The sequence below is a fragment of the Chrysemys picta genome, chromosome 9 (assembly GCF_011386835.1).
Source record: "Chrysemys picta bellii isolate R12L10 chromosome 9, ASM1138683v2, whole genome shotgun sequence".
Classification (NCBI taxonomy): domain Eukaryota; kingdom Metazoa; phylum Chordata; order Testudines; family Emydidae; genus Chrysemys; species Chrysemys picta.
Window position 1 is genome coordinate 87,204,020 of NC_088799.1, and position 14,136 is coordinate 87,218,155.

General features: G+C 42.3%; 2 protein-coding genes across 6 annotated transcripts in view; both read right to left on the minus strand.

The window, feature by feature from the left end:
* LOC135973540 (uncharacterized) overlaps positions 1-14,136 on the minus strand; it is a 904,472-nt gene that overhangs the window by 70,895 nt on the left and 819,441 nt on the right. The window lies entirely within an intron of this gene.
* Positions 1-14,136, minus strand: part of LOC101951137 (transcription initiation factor TFIID subunit 4-like) — a 109,791-nt gene that overhangs the window by 67,829 nt on the left and 27,826 nt on the right. For 4 of the 5 annotated variants that reach the window (XM_065557309.1, XM_065557305.1, XM_065557306.1 and 1 more), the window contains one exon: positions 5,096-5,301. The gene's annotated coding sequence lies outside the window, so the exon portion shown is untranslated. Of the gene's footprint in view, positions 1-1,258; positions 1,391-5,095; positions 5,302-14,136 lie in introns of all 5 variants that reach the window. The other variant, XM_065557304.1, reaches the window with a different exon arrangement.

The following is a 14,136-nucleotide window of genomic DNA, read 5'->3' on the forward strand; positions in this document are numbered from 1 at the left end:
TAAAAGACAAGATTGTGATTAGGATATGGGACAAAAAACTCAGAGAGAGATTACTGGAAGAGCAGAATTAACCTTTTACAAAGCAATTAGAATTTGCTAAGCAAACAACGCTACCCAGTCCAGAGTGAAGTTTATGGAGGGTGGATTGTGCTCTGACACTGTGGACATAATAAAGAATCCAAAATGCAATAAGAAAAGAAACCCGAGGCAGAAAGGCATGCAGAACTCAAAGTCATTGTCCACCAAAAACAGGACATTGAACTGCGTATACTGTGGCAAACAACCTAAGCTAATGCTCATAGGATGACCAGATAGCAAGTGTGAAAAATCGGGATGGGGGTGGGAGGTAATAGGTACCTATATAAGAAAAAGCCTCCAAAATCGGGACTGTCCCTATAAAATCGGGACATCTGGTCACCCTAAATGCTCAGCATATGGAAAAAGATGAAAGAATTGCAATGGATGATAACATCACTTTATGCACACAAGCAGAGTGTGCACAACATGGATAAAGAGCACGACAACAGCACCGCTAGCTCAAAGGAATTCCTCATAGGAGCAATGGACAATGTTGCAGCACAAGACGAATGGACTATCTTGCTGAAAGCAGTAAGACAATTATTTATTTTAAGTTGGACACAGGTGCACAAGCAATGTGGTGCCAGAAACAGTGATATTACCACTGAAAGAAAAGCCATAGGCAATAGAAGGTAAATAGGTAAAACTGAGGGCTTAAGGCGGTGAGCTCCCACTAAGGGAGTACAGTATATGAGTAAATAACAAATTAGAAAAGATACAATTTGTAATAGTACCAGGCATAAGAACACCTGTTATTGTGTTTTAAACATTTCAGGCCCTTGGTCTCATCAAGAAGGTGCACACATCGGATGGGCAGGGGACCAAAACAATTGAAGAGTCTGAGGAAGTCTTCCAGGGCATAGGGAAGTTCTGAGAGTATTTGTATAGAATAAAGCTGAAAGAGCCCAACCATCCCATGATTCAGGTCTCTAACAAAGTTTCCCTTGCCATAAGGTAGAGGTTAAAAGAGGAGCTGGGTAGGCTCATTGCTCTGGGAACCACAGAGTGAGTAGAAGAACTAAGAGCATTCATTGACCACTACAAAGGAAAAAAAAAAAGATAGAACCTTTCACTTATGTATAGACCCCAAAACATTAAGTATGTTAAAAGGGAACATTTACCACTACCTAGTAGGGGAGAAATTGTGGGGGAAGATTACTAACACCAAATATCTTTCTACCTTTGATGCATCAGCAGGGTTCTGGAAGATGCCCTTAGAAAAACTAAGGACATGTTTGTGCAGCACCCCTTTTGGGAGACAGTGTTTCTGCAGACTGCCATTTGGGTTGTGTTGGTCATCGGAGGTGTGTCACTGGAAAATACAACAAAATTTTGTTGGTTTAGAGGATACTGTGGGTTACCTAGATAACATTTTGTTCTGGGGAAAAACAGTAAAAGAGCACAACCAGAGCCTCTGAGCAGCTTTTGAGATGCTGGGCTAAAGCTAAATAAACAAAAATGTAAATCTGGTGTAATAGAAATGACATACTTGGGAAAGATGTTAGTAGGGCAAGGTGTACAGGAAGATCACAGCACAGTTGAAGCCCTCAACAACATGCCTACCCCGACAGACAAGGAATGGGTATGAATATTCCTTGGAATGGTGAACAATATATGGAACTTTGTGACTAATCTAGCTGCCTGAACCAGCAACCTGAGAGAGCGGCTCAAAGATATCTAGTGGACATGGAATGCAAATCTTAATAAAGAAAGTAAAGGTGTTAATTAAAGCAGCCCTAGTCCTGAGGTACTATGGCAGTAAGCACAAAATTAAAGCTATCCACAGATGCCTCCAAGTAGTGTATTGGCCTTGTCTTCGTATAACAGTTTGGTCAAAACTGGAGACCCATGGCCTAAATTCCCTCTAAGCTGTGCGGCCATGCAACTGCGCAGCAGCCTATTAAGCGCTGCTCAGGTGCTCAGGGCTGCAGCAAGGAGAGATTCCTCTCCCCCAGCCCCGGACCCAAACCAGTCCAGTCCCAGACCTGCCATGCCCAGGGGAGACACACCCCTCCCAAGCCCCAACCCGGCCCCGGCCCGGACCTGCCATGGCCATGGGAGAGGTGCCTATTCCGCAGCCCTAGCTCTGGAGTTGCCGCAGTGGGGAGAGGCACCCCTCCCCTCCAGCCCAGGTCCTGCTGCAGGGAGAGAGAGCTGGGGGAGTCCTCTCTCCCTGCTGTAGCCCTGGGGCAGTCTGCATCCCAAACCCCTCATCCCTGGGGCCCCACCCCAGAGCCCACAACCCCAGCCCGAGCCCTCACCACCTGCACCCCAATCCTCTGCCCCAGCTCTGAGCCCCCTCCCATACCCCAAACCCCTCAGCCTCCCCCCCCACATCACCTCCATATTGTTGAATATAACAAAATCCACGTCGCACATGGATGTAAAAAATGAGCGAGAACACTGCTGTGGCCTATGCATCATGGGTGCTAACAAAAGCTCAGTATCAATATATTCAAATAGAGAAGGAAGATTTGGCATTAGGCTATGGGTATAAAAAGTTTTATTTATGGAAGGCCTGTGTTAGCTAAAACTGACCATATATATTACACTTATTGCCATTGCCAAAAGGGGCTAGCAAACACCCCTTGAAAATACAAAGATTGTTGTTTCAATTTCACATGTATGATTTGCAAATTGAATACAAACCTCGGAGAGATTTCGTGTTTGCAGGCACACTGTCTACAGAATTTGACAAATGTGACAAAAGTGATCTCAGACAAATTGTGGATGGTGATTACCAGAGCTACTGCTCAGGATGAGACCCTGCAGCAAGTAATCAAGGCCACTAGAACAGAATGGCTGGACAGCCCCTATTATAAATGTAGGGGAAACTCCCAGTACTACATGGGATTTTGTTTAAAGCCTCTAGGATGGTGATTGCGAATCCAGACAAATGTTAAAAAGGATACATGCAGGTCATTTAGGGACTGGAAAATCTAAATGAAGGGCCAGAGACATTTTATACTGGCCCCAAAGGAACAGTGACATTGAGGAAGCTGTCAAGATTTGTTGCATATGCCAAAAATATAGGTCAAGTCAAGTAACAGAACCCAGGTTGGTAGCCCAGGAAAAATTGGTCCCCTGAAACAAAGTAGGTATAGATTTGTTTACACGGGGGGCTAGAAAAAATACTCTGGAATTATCCTCGACTATTATTCTTACTTCCCTGAGATAGCCTTACTAGAAGATACTACAGCTAAACAGGTGATTGTGCATATCAAATCTAATTTTACCAGATATGGTATATACCTGACATAGTAATGTCTGACAATGGGTCACAGTTTAATAGGCATGAGTTTATCAGTTTCCAGTGAACTATGACTTTAGGCATGCAAGACTAGTCTCCATTATCCCCAATCCACTGGGTTGGTTGGAAATTATGTCAAAATAATGAATTATCTACTGTAAAAGGATGCAGAATCTGATCCGTATTTAGTACTGTTAAATTACAGAATGGCACCAATGAAGCATGGGTTGTCACCCACTGACATTTTTATCATAAGAAAACTGAAAACAAGAATGCCTTAGCTGTTACAAAATGATATCAGAGTCACTGGGGACTTGCAAATGTATAATGAGACAATTAAGCAATACAGAAAAACTCAATGTGATTTGGAGTCCCAGTGGCTGCCACCACTTTATGAAAATGATGCTATGCATCTCTATGAAGGGGAACAATGTATTGACCAGTGTGTTAGCTGCACTCTTGGTCTGAGGCAGCAGAAAGATGAGAAAGTCTCTTTCGATACAGCTTTAATTTCTAAATAATTTAAAGGCAAAAACATGTGTTGCCTTGCAAAAACTAACAAAAATCATCATAGCTCAGATATCAGACTATGTCTACACTACCATGGTAAGTCGACCTACGCTACACAACTCCAGCTACGTGAATAACATAGCTGGAGTCAACGTACCTTAGGTCGAGTTACCGTGGGGTCTACATCACGGGGGGTCGACGGGAGAAAATCTACCGTCGACTTACCTTACTCTTCTCGTCGGGGTCGACTGGAGAGCGATCTGCAGTCAATTTGGCGTGTCTTTACTAGACCTGCTAAATCGACCAATGGTGGATCGATCTCAGAGAGTCGATCCTGGCTGTAGTGTAGACCTGCCCTCAGAAACATTGCAGCAAATTAACACAAGACCAGCAAACTCAGAGTCAGTAGGCAAATTAGATATAGATAAGCTCATTGGCAGGCTTAAGAAATGCTTCACAGTTCATTGGAGAAACAAGGTGGGTGAGGTAATATCTTGTAATGTCAGATATTATCTCACCCACACTTGTCTCTCTAATATCCTGGGACCAACAGAGCAACAAGAACACTGCATATCACAGTCCATTGGATCGAAAAAATGTTGACAAATGAATTGACAACTTATGTCATGTACAGTCTCTTTAGCATACTCAGGCAGCCTACTTTCAGTCACTCCACAACTAAGTCTTTGGTTAATATTGACCATATTTATTTCCCATTCCAATGATTTCATATCAGGCATTTCCACATTTGCTCTTTGATTTGCTGTACTCTTTCTGGGTTTGACTTCCCTCTTGTTAGGGTGGCCACTCATGCATTCTGAGAATACCGGACATTCCAGTACTTCCAGGGATGGAGTGGGCTCACACCCTCTGGCGTGTATGCCTAGTATGAGGTCCTGCCAGCATGATGGGAGCAATGTGCTCTTCAAAATGGTGTCCCTCATTGAATATCGTACAAAACCACATCTGATTTTGTCTCAGTACTGGATGTGGGGGGAAACCACTGAAAAAGAGGATTGTCTGGCTTAAACTGAACAAATGGCCGGCCTGCCTCTTATATAGACTTACTGTCCCAACACCCATGGACTCCAATGGGAGACTGTCCATTGGCTTCAGTGAAGTTTGATTCAGGCCATATACCTTAAGGCAAAGTTCATTCAAGATATAGAAAGTAAAATGTTTAAACTTCCTACTTTTATCCAAATAATCTCTCACACTCTTTCACATAATTAATTTTCCTATAGCATATAGGCCTACCTTCTTCAAAGGGGTGTGTGCAAAAAGGTACATCTGTTTCCTAGAGAAAATCCCAGGAAATGTAGATTGATATATTCACAAAATAATTCAGCAGGCAAGTAAGGCATGTTTCCAATTCTAACAAGGATACTTCTAGAAATGGATCCCACCTACATCATAAGTTTTCCTTTTCCATTTCAAAATTTTGAGGCAGGAAGCTCACATTCCTATGGAAAAAAAAAAAAAAAGGAAAGGACATGAAAGAGTACCAAGTAAAATTCACAAATCAACTAAAGGAGCCAGAGGTAAAAATATCAAAGAAATTAAGTGTAAATCACAGTAACTCATCAGACAGGTACTACTGGACAGGGAAAGAATCCTTTGGGCCATTTGGCCAATATTCCTGAATCAATCAAAAGAGACCCTATACTATGCTTTCCATGAGAGGTGGCCTTAACAGTTTTGGGCAGCCCTGAAAAACATTTTTTTAAATTTGCCCACTCTCTTCGAGAACCAGTTTCTGTCCACCATTCGCATAACAAACTGTACAGTGTTAGTTAAGGATTTTGGGGAGGTTTAGCAAAATTATTCTTTGCAATATACTCCAAACTTGACCCATTTTACACAGAGTTTGTTTGGAGAGAGAGGGTGTGTGTGAAACTTTAGGCCACTCCATCTCCACAAATTACTGCTCTAAAAGTGAAGCCCATCTCTTTGTGCATTCCAACCCCAATGCTTACAAAACTAAATAGTCTTGCTCAGGGAATCTGAAATTCTACTACTTCCCCCAAATGAGAGGTCTCTGTGACCACCAGGCTTGTGAGGATGCAACTCCAGCTCTTCTTCCCTTACACTTATTAATTCTTGACCTAAACATCAGTTACCACATTTAGGCAAATGCTTCCTCTGATTAGCTTCTATGCCAGAAAGGCAAGGTCACAGAACAACTCAAACCAGACCCAGAAGTCCTGGCTCACAATCCTCTGTTCTACATTCCTTTCCTAAAATACATGTATTCTTTCAGTATAAGTACTGTCCCATGATCACTTGCAGATAATTGGCTTAAAGAATATTATTTGTTTGGCTAATGATGATATAATTAGGAGAGGGAATACTTATTCAGAAATAAATATTTTTGAAAAAGTATAGTTCTCACCATTTTTGCTTAATTTTACCTCTATTTATTAAGTGATCCCTCCCACCCCCTTTGCAACAGTTGACTATTTTTGCAGAAGGTACAGGAATTTCACAGCTGGGTTTGATTATTAATAATTCAAAGAGCAAATTACTCCATGGCAGGGGAAGGATAACTGAAAGCAGCATTGACAGCTTGCCATAAGCCTAAGGGCCATACATGATTCACATAAAATAAAACTCATTGGAGTCATCCTCATGTGTAATATGCATATGTGAACTGAGACTGAAGACCCCAGCATTCAATATTGTTCAAATCTATATGCAGCATTGAATACTGGGATGTGTAGTCTCCAGAGACCATACTTCCATATTAAAGACAAAGGTAACTGTAGGCCCATTGCAGAACTCTATGGGCCTCATTTGGCCCACAGGCAGCACTGTGGCCATCTTTGCCTCATGGCAACTAGCAAAGAACAAGAATGATTGCACAATTTAATTGCTATTGTAACAACATTAGGACATCCTTCAAACATGAGGATCATGAGTGCTTCAGTTCCTTTAAATATTTGCTTATACATGTGAAGACAGGCTGGCCTTACTCCTACTTCTTCCTTGTGACAAGTCCTGCCCTACTCAAGGAATCTCTCACCTTGACTCAACAGCATATTTCCACAGCAGAAAAACAGAAGGCATTTTTCTCTGCTCAGAGTCTGAGACAGACAAGTACTTAAATTATTGCATGCAAATGAGGACTCTTATTTCTGCATGCCAGACAAAAACAAATCATACAGTGGTCTGTATGTTAAGTGAAACTGAAAAGATTCAAACACCTCTTTACCATGGTGACTCAGTCTGGTTTTGATAACAAATAAATATAGTGTCTCCCTGTAAAGAAATATTGGTATTAATCATCCTGTTTAAGGAGAGGTGATGTTTTTGGAAAGAATGAATCATCATTTGTTCTATGTTGTACTCCAGAGTACTGTAAGAATGAGAATTATCCACATAGGCAGACAGTGTCTTCACTGAAAAATGTACTTAAAAATTTAATCCACAAAGAAATTCTTCCTCTGGAATTTATAATCCCTTCACTCAGTGAATAGATATTCCAGTTTCAGATTTCTCTCTGTTTATATTGGGAATTATCCCTGTTTCAGCCACTGGTAACCATTGACCAGTGTAGCTGCAACATTGTAAAGCCCAAGTGTAGATAAAAACAGCTGCAATTTGTTCTGATTAAATTTATCCCAGTTTCAAGCTGAATGTCAAGTACAGACACAACATAAGAGCCAAGTCTATATGAACAATTAGTGCATGGCAAGTTGAGGTGTAAATCTACATCACACTAGCCTGCCCTGCTCTAACTATCCATATGGTACCTGCTACTGTGCACTGAAAGTTCTGCAGCGCACTTTGATCTACTCACTTTGAAATGAGAGTAGAACAAAGTGCACTAGGGTACTTTTAGCGCATGGCAGAGGGTCCATGTGGACAGTTAGTGCACAGCAGGCTAGTGTGAGATAGATTTACACACCAGCTTGCCATCCACTACTGTAACTGTTTATATAGACAAATATTTGAATGATGCAGTGCTGAATTTCAACCAGGCCTGACCCAGGCCTTTGCATTTGTACTCAAAATTTTGCAGGCACATGTAATTTTTTTGTTCAGCATTGGTAATTATGTTCCTATTCAAGTCAATAGCAGTTTTTCTTCAATGCTGAGTGCTTTTGAAAATGCCACTTGTGGCAGTCTTTGTACCTCGTCGACCCCTTAAGTCAGGGGGGATGGAGGTAAATCTGCCTCTCTATACCTACATCCATTTTCTAAGCCCCCCCAGTAGTCCACACAGTATGGCCAAATGGCCAGGGTCCACCTATTGCCTCTTCCCGAGTGGGGTAATGCAGCCTAGCAGCCAGAGTTCATTCAATGTGCCCCTAGGCCAGTGCAGCCCAACCCAATGGCTAGAGTCCACCTAATTCTCCTTCTCTAGTGGGATAGCATGGCCTAGCAGCAAGAGTCAATACAGCCACCTTTGGAGGCAAAACAGGGGGCCTAGTGCCTGGGGGCCATCACAAGGAGTTGGCGGCCCCCAGTAGCGGGGCCCAGGCCCATCTAACTCCACCGGGCCCTGACCCAGGGCCCTGACAGCAGCAGAGCGGTCCACCACGGGGTCAGCGGGGAATCCTACCAAAACACGCTGACCTCATACGGGTGGGAGGTACCACTCCCTCACCCTCCCTGAGTCACTTCCTACTGGCTCTCCTGCAGCAGTAGTCCATATGGCACCAGACACTTCCTGGGGTTCTGGTAGTGGCAGGCCTCTGGCCCAGGTTTCTGGCTCTGCAGCTCTCGTAGGTAAGGGCTGTAATGGCTCCTGGGCTGGAGCCCCTGCCAAGTGTCCTTCCCCCTCAGCAGTCAGCCCGGACTGAGCAGCTCTGCAGGCTTTTATACTTGACTTCAAGGTGGAGCATGCCCAGCAGAGCCTCAAGGGTGGGGCTTCCTCTGCTAGGAGGGAAAGATTAACCCCCTCCCTACAACTGCGGGGCCGATCCACCCCGTCACACCACCGAAAACATTTAAATGTCTGATTGTACTTGATGTGCATATAAATGTAGATTCAAAATTGCACCCACAACTATTTGCAGCCACAAAGTATCTGACCTTTTCATATTCTATTTATCTCTCACATTTGAAAAGCATCCATCACTATAGTATCTAGGCCAACCTGTAAAAATATTTTACTGGTGATAAAACCAAGAATAAGTATATTTCTGCTACAGCTAACTGAATTATGTGGCTCGTGTATTGCAAGTAAAAACTGTTGCACAGATTTTACAAAGAACTGACTAAGGAGTCCACATTTTCCCCCAGGTTATAAAGATTTGAAGGCAAAACTTCCTATAGCTTTGCCTTGTGATTCTTCCTTGATCCTTTCTTGCATTTTTAGTGCCATGGGTAAATTCCATTTTTGCACATTGGCAATATAGGCAGAGGATAGAAGACTATACAAGAGTTTCCTAATATGGTATGTGGTTGTTCAGTCTTCCTGTGGTATTCAGGCCTAGTAGGAGCTTTTTGTTTTTATTTAACCATGTGTTTATTGTATCAATAATCTCTGTCCAGTTATTTTGTATTGCTTTTAGCATAACCGTCTCTGAATATCTTCAAAAAGAAACAAGTACACTCACAAAAAATAAATTAAAAAAATCAGTAGATACAAGAGCTAATGACACAAAATATATACAACATTCCACAAAAAGCTTTTCCTCACCATAAAGATAGGGAAACTTAAATTAATAAACAACTACAAGAAGCATATGTTGGGAAAATTCAAACAAAATAGAATAAAAGTTCATCACACATTTTATATGTAAGTGAAATATCCTACTGAAAACCATAACAAAGAAGGATGCAAAGTAGGCTAGACATTTAGGATTATATTCTGCCTTCATTTACAAGCAAACACCTCCCATCTATGCTAGTGAGAACTGCTAGGGTATGAGCAGGGCCGGCTCTAGGCACCAGCAAAACAAGCTGGTGCTTGGGGCAGCACATTTTTAGGGGCGGCATGGCCGGCGCCAGAATGCCACCCCTAAAAATGTGCCCCGGCCGCCCTAGCTCACCTCCGCTGCTGATTCGCGCGCCGCTACTCTGGGAGGGAGGGAGGGGGAGCAGCGGCGCGCGAATCAGCTGTTTCGTGCGCTGCGGGGGCTCGGGGTCTCCCCCTCCCTCCCAGGCTCTCAAACCTGGGAGGGAGGAGGAGATCCCGAGCGGCCGTTTCGCGCGCCGCTGCTCCCCTTCCCTCCCAGGCTTGGGAGCCTGGGAGGGAGGGGGAGAAGCGGGGCCCGCGCGGCGACCACTCGGAATCTCCCCCTCCCTCCCTCCCTCCCACCCAGGCTCTCAAACCTGGGAGGGGGGGAGACTCCGAGTGGCCACGGCGCGGGCGCCGCTTCTCCCCAGCCCTCCCTCCCTCCTAGGCTTGAGAGCCTGGGGGGAGGAGGCAGGGCTGGGGATTTGGGGAAGGGGCGGAGTTGAGGCGGGGCCGGGGGTGGGGTAATTAAAGAACGGGGGGGGAGGGCGGCCAAAATTGTTTTTGCTTTGGGCGGCAAAAATCCTAGAGCCGGCCCTGGGTATGAGGGCCCTCTGTCTGTACACTGGGAGTTGGATCAGTCTCTAAGTGATGCCACAATTTGGACAAACACACACAAAACAATTAAAACAACTCAGGAACACAAGTAGCAAGTTTCTGGGATCTGATCTCAAAAGCCATTGAAATCAGTGGAATTTTTTTCATTGACTTCAGTGGTTATTGTATCAGACTCCTGGAGGATTTCTATGCCTAGAGACTTTGGTGATGGGCACACTGTATAAACCAAAGACAGACACATAAAAAAGTACCTCAGGTGTGCGGTGAGGCAGAAAGGACAAAGTCAATGGCCAAATAATACATGCCACCTGTGAACTATAAAGTTATTCCCATGCAGAATGCTTAGAATAGCCTACTGCTGTCATATAACAGAAGTTATACAGAAAAAAAGGGGGGAAGAACATAATTATTAGAAATGTTATCCTAGTGCTGACATCAAGTCTGAAAGCTTAATTTGTGTCTAGGTTTCTAAAATGTCATATTTTTATTTGATATAACTTACACTTTTGTGGTGCTTTTCATCTGATGATCTCAAAGTACTTAGACATTAACTAAATGCCCCAACATCCCTTTGTGGCAGGTAGTATCATCCCCATTTTAAAGAAAGTTAAACTGAGGCATATAAGGTTTAAGGCCTCAATCTTGCAGCGGCATTGTGCACAGAACCCCATTGACTTCATTGAGAAGATATGTGTAGGGTGGCTATGCCTATTATTACAAAGAGGGGGAAATCCTGGCCCCAGTAAGTCCTAGCTCCCAGTTCACCATTCTGACCACTAAGTCATACCGTAAGCAGTACAGTCAATTAAGTATTACCTGATGCTTAACTTTTTCGTGCACTCCTATACTCCGGAATTAGAAATAGGATCACTTAATAGTTCGATCTGCTCTTTTCTAATTTCTGTACTTTGGACAGAAGAAATAGGAGTACAACACTCAGAGTAATTTGTTTCTTTCTTTGTGTTTTGAGTCCACCATTAATTTATCTATATACTTTATTCCTTTTCAAAACTGAAAATATAATGAGCTAACAGAGTAGTGGTAAACAAAGATATACTTCATTGAGTTATAAAAAAATGAATAATGTCAGAATCATAAATTACGTTGATCCCTTAATCTAAAATGTTCCCTGGAGTGTTCTCCCCGCAGTTACAGAAAGTTGGACATAAGTTAAAATTAAAATACATTAAAAAAAATAAGTATTGCACAATCGAATGTATCCTGAGGATTTTCCTCATATACAGGGTTTGTTTTTGTGTTGGGTAAGGAGAACATGTAACAATGTAAAGACAGTAATTATATAAAAAGGGAGGAGACCATTATAGTCATTCGGCTTTAATTCAATTAGCTATTAGCAAATACTATTTTGACACACTGGGTCAGATTGACAAAAAAATAATGGATAGTAAATATTTTGTATTTCAAGAATTTTTGTGGACTTATCCCACAAGGTGCTGAACCCACAACCTCATGAGTAAAGAATGATTTCATTACAAATATGTGACAAGCTCTCCAAAGTTCGATGGAGGCTGAGGTGCTCTGCACCTCAGTGGAGACATGCAGCACTTCTCAGGAATAGGCTTGCCCATGGTTGCACAGTGTGCAAGTTGAAAATGAAATTCAGGAACCTTAACACAGTCTCAGATTAATTGTTTTCTATCTACAGTATTTGCACCCTACATAATTAGATATGGTTTAATGGCAGTTTTGCATTCTTACATGTTTTTAATCTACTTTCACACTTCAGCAAATTCCTCCAGGGATCATTTTTAGAAAGTCTATGCATCATAAATATCAGGCTGTCCCTTAGGCCTTGATTCAGAAAAACAAATAAGCATATACTTAAGTCCCATTAGCTTAAATGGGGTTTATAAACAGATGTGTACAGCATGTGCTGAAATGCACTGAGAACTCATGGAGGAAGTTAAGCTTTAAAGCATCTATTTTTCTCCTTATGTGGGATGTTTATGTGAATAATTGTTCTACAAAACAAACTGCTAAGGAGAAGTTTTGCCAGTTGTAGTTTTGCTCAATTATTGGTACAGAATGTATTTAATTTAATACTTGTAAGAGAAGATCCATTTTGCCACGCAGTCTTATAATTCTGAATAAATATGTTTTTGCTTAGAGATAAATGTACCAACTTCACTGCAGGCAAAATTCAAAAACAATGTTGTAGTAATCAGGAAAAAGTAGTTTAAAGGGATTAGTTCCTCCCTAATGAGGAGGAGGGTGACTAATGAAAACTCCTCTTTACACAGCTAATGGATAACGGAAGTCACCATAAATCTCCTGAGAATGGTAAAGGGGTGGGCTTCTTGCTTCACGAGAGACTACAATTGCAAAATAACTGGGGAAGAGTTTGATTCCAAGTCTCAGTACTGAAAATATGACTTGTGGGCATAACACTGAACAATGTTAGGGGGCACATGCTAAAGTCCTTAATGAAGTTTTACTCATGGAAAATGCCCATCTGTAATCAGCTGGAGTGTTGTTTGAGTAAAGACTAGTTTCCAGTTTGGCAATGTATTACTAATGTATGGCTATGCAGGGCCATGTCAGTCCCTGGATATTAGGGAGACAAGGTGAGTAAGGTAATATCTTTCATTGGATCAACTTCTGTGGATGCGAGGGTCACACTTTCGAGCTTCCACAGTACTCTTTTTCAGGTTTGGGAAACTTACTCAGAGCTGTGACACTCTGAGTAAGTTTCCCAGACCTAAAGAAGAGCTCTGTGTAAGCTTGAAAGCTTGTCTCTCTTACCAACAGAAGTTGGTTCAATAAAAAATATTACCTCACCCACCTTGTCTCTCTAATGTATGGATATACAGACAAAGTTTATTAAAGATCTTTTTATATATCACATTTATTGAGGATTGCTTTCATTAGGGTATATCACAAGTTTTCCAAACTTTCAGTAAGTGGTTTTATTTTCCTTGTTAGTAGGTACTTTATTGACCTACTACTTTATTGAGTAGATATCTTAGCATTAAGGGCCAAACCTTGTTCCAAGCACCCAACCTGAGTCACTGAGCTTAAAATGAAGATCTCCTTGGGGCAGAGAGACAGAGGACTCTTCACCCTGAACTGCGAAGTGACAGAGGACCTACTACATTGCCACTGCCACCACCTGATCCTTGGCTGCCCTGACTACACAGGAGGCAATGGCTCGTAGTTCAACATAATGATCCATCTACGAGTCCCACCTGCACTCTTCCCCCGATATTACCTGCTACCAGATGGGAATTAGAACTCTGTGCTGTACAAGGAGCACCATGCCCACTATATAATCTTTCCAGATCCTGAAACAACCCACCACTATTATGTTTTCACTGCATGAGGTGCTCCTCATCCATGGAGCAGAGAGCAGGATTTGTCCGAAAAATGAATCAATACTATTTCAAAAAATAATAAATCCACCTGCTCTTTCATTTAAACACACATGTTCACTAGTAATGTAGATCTGCATTTTTAGGAGATTAATGTTTTACTGGCCAACAGCTGGCTCAGTGATAGAAGGCCAATTTTTTGTCCATCTATTTCTTCACAAGAGGACTTTCTAAGGAGCAATTTACACCTTCAACTGGACTAAGGAATGATGAGATGGACAGTGCATGGAGAGGGTTTAATTCGAATGGCTTAGAAACCTGGTTACACCTTTAGTATGTGTTTTAAAATTGTGTGGGACAGACAAACAAGTTTTATTTCTGGAAGTTGTAGTTGCATGGCTACATCTCACCCTGCCACTGATACATCCAGATGAAGGGAACTCATT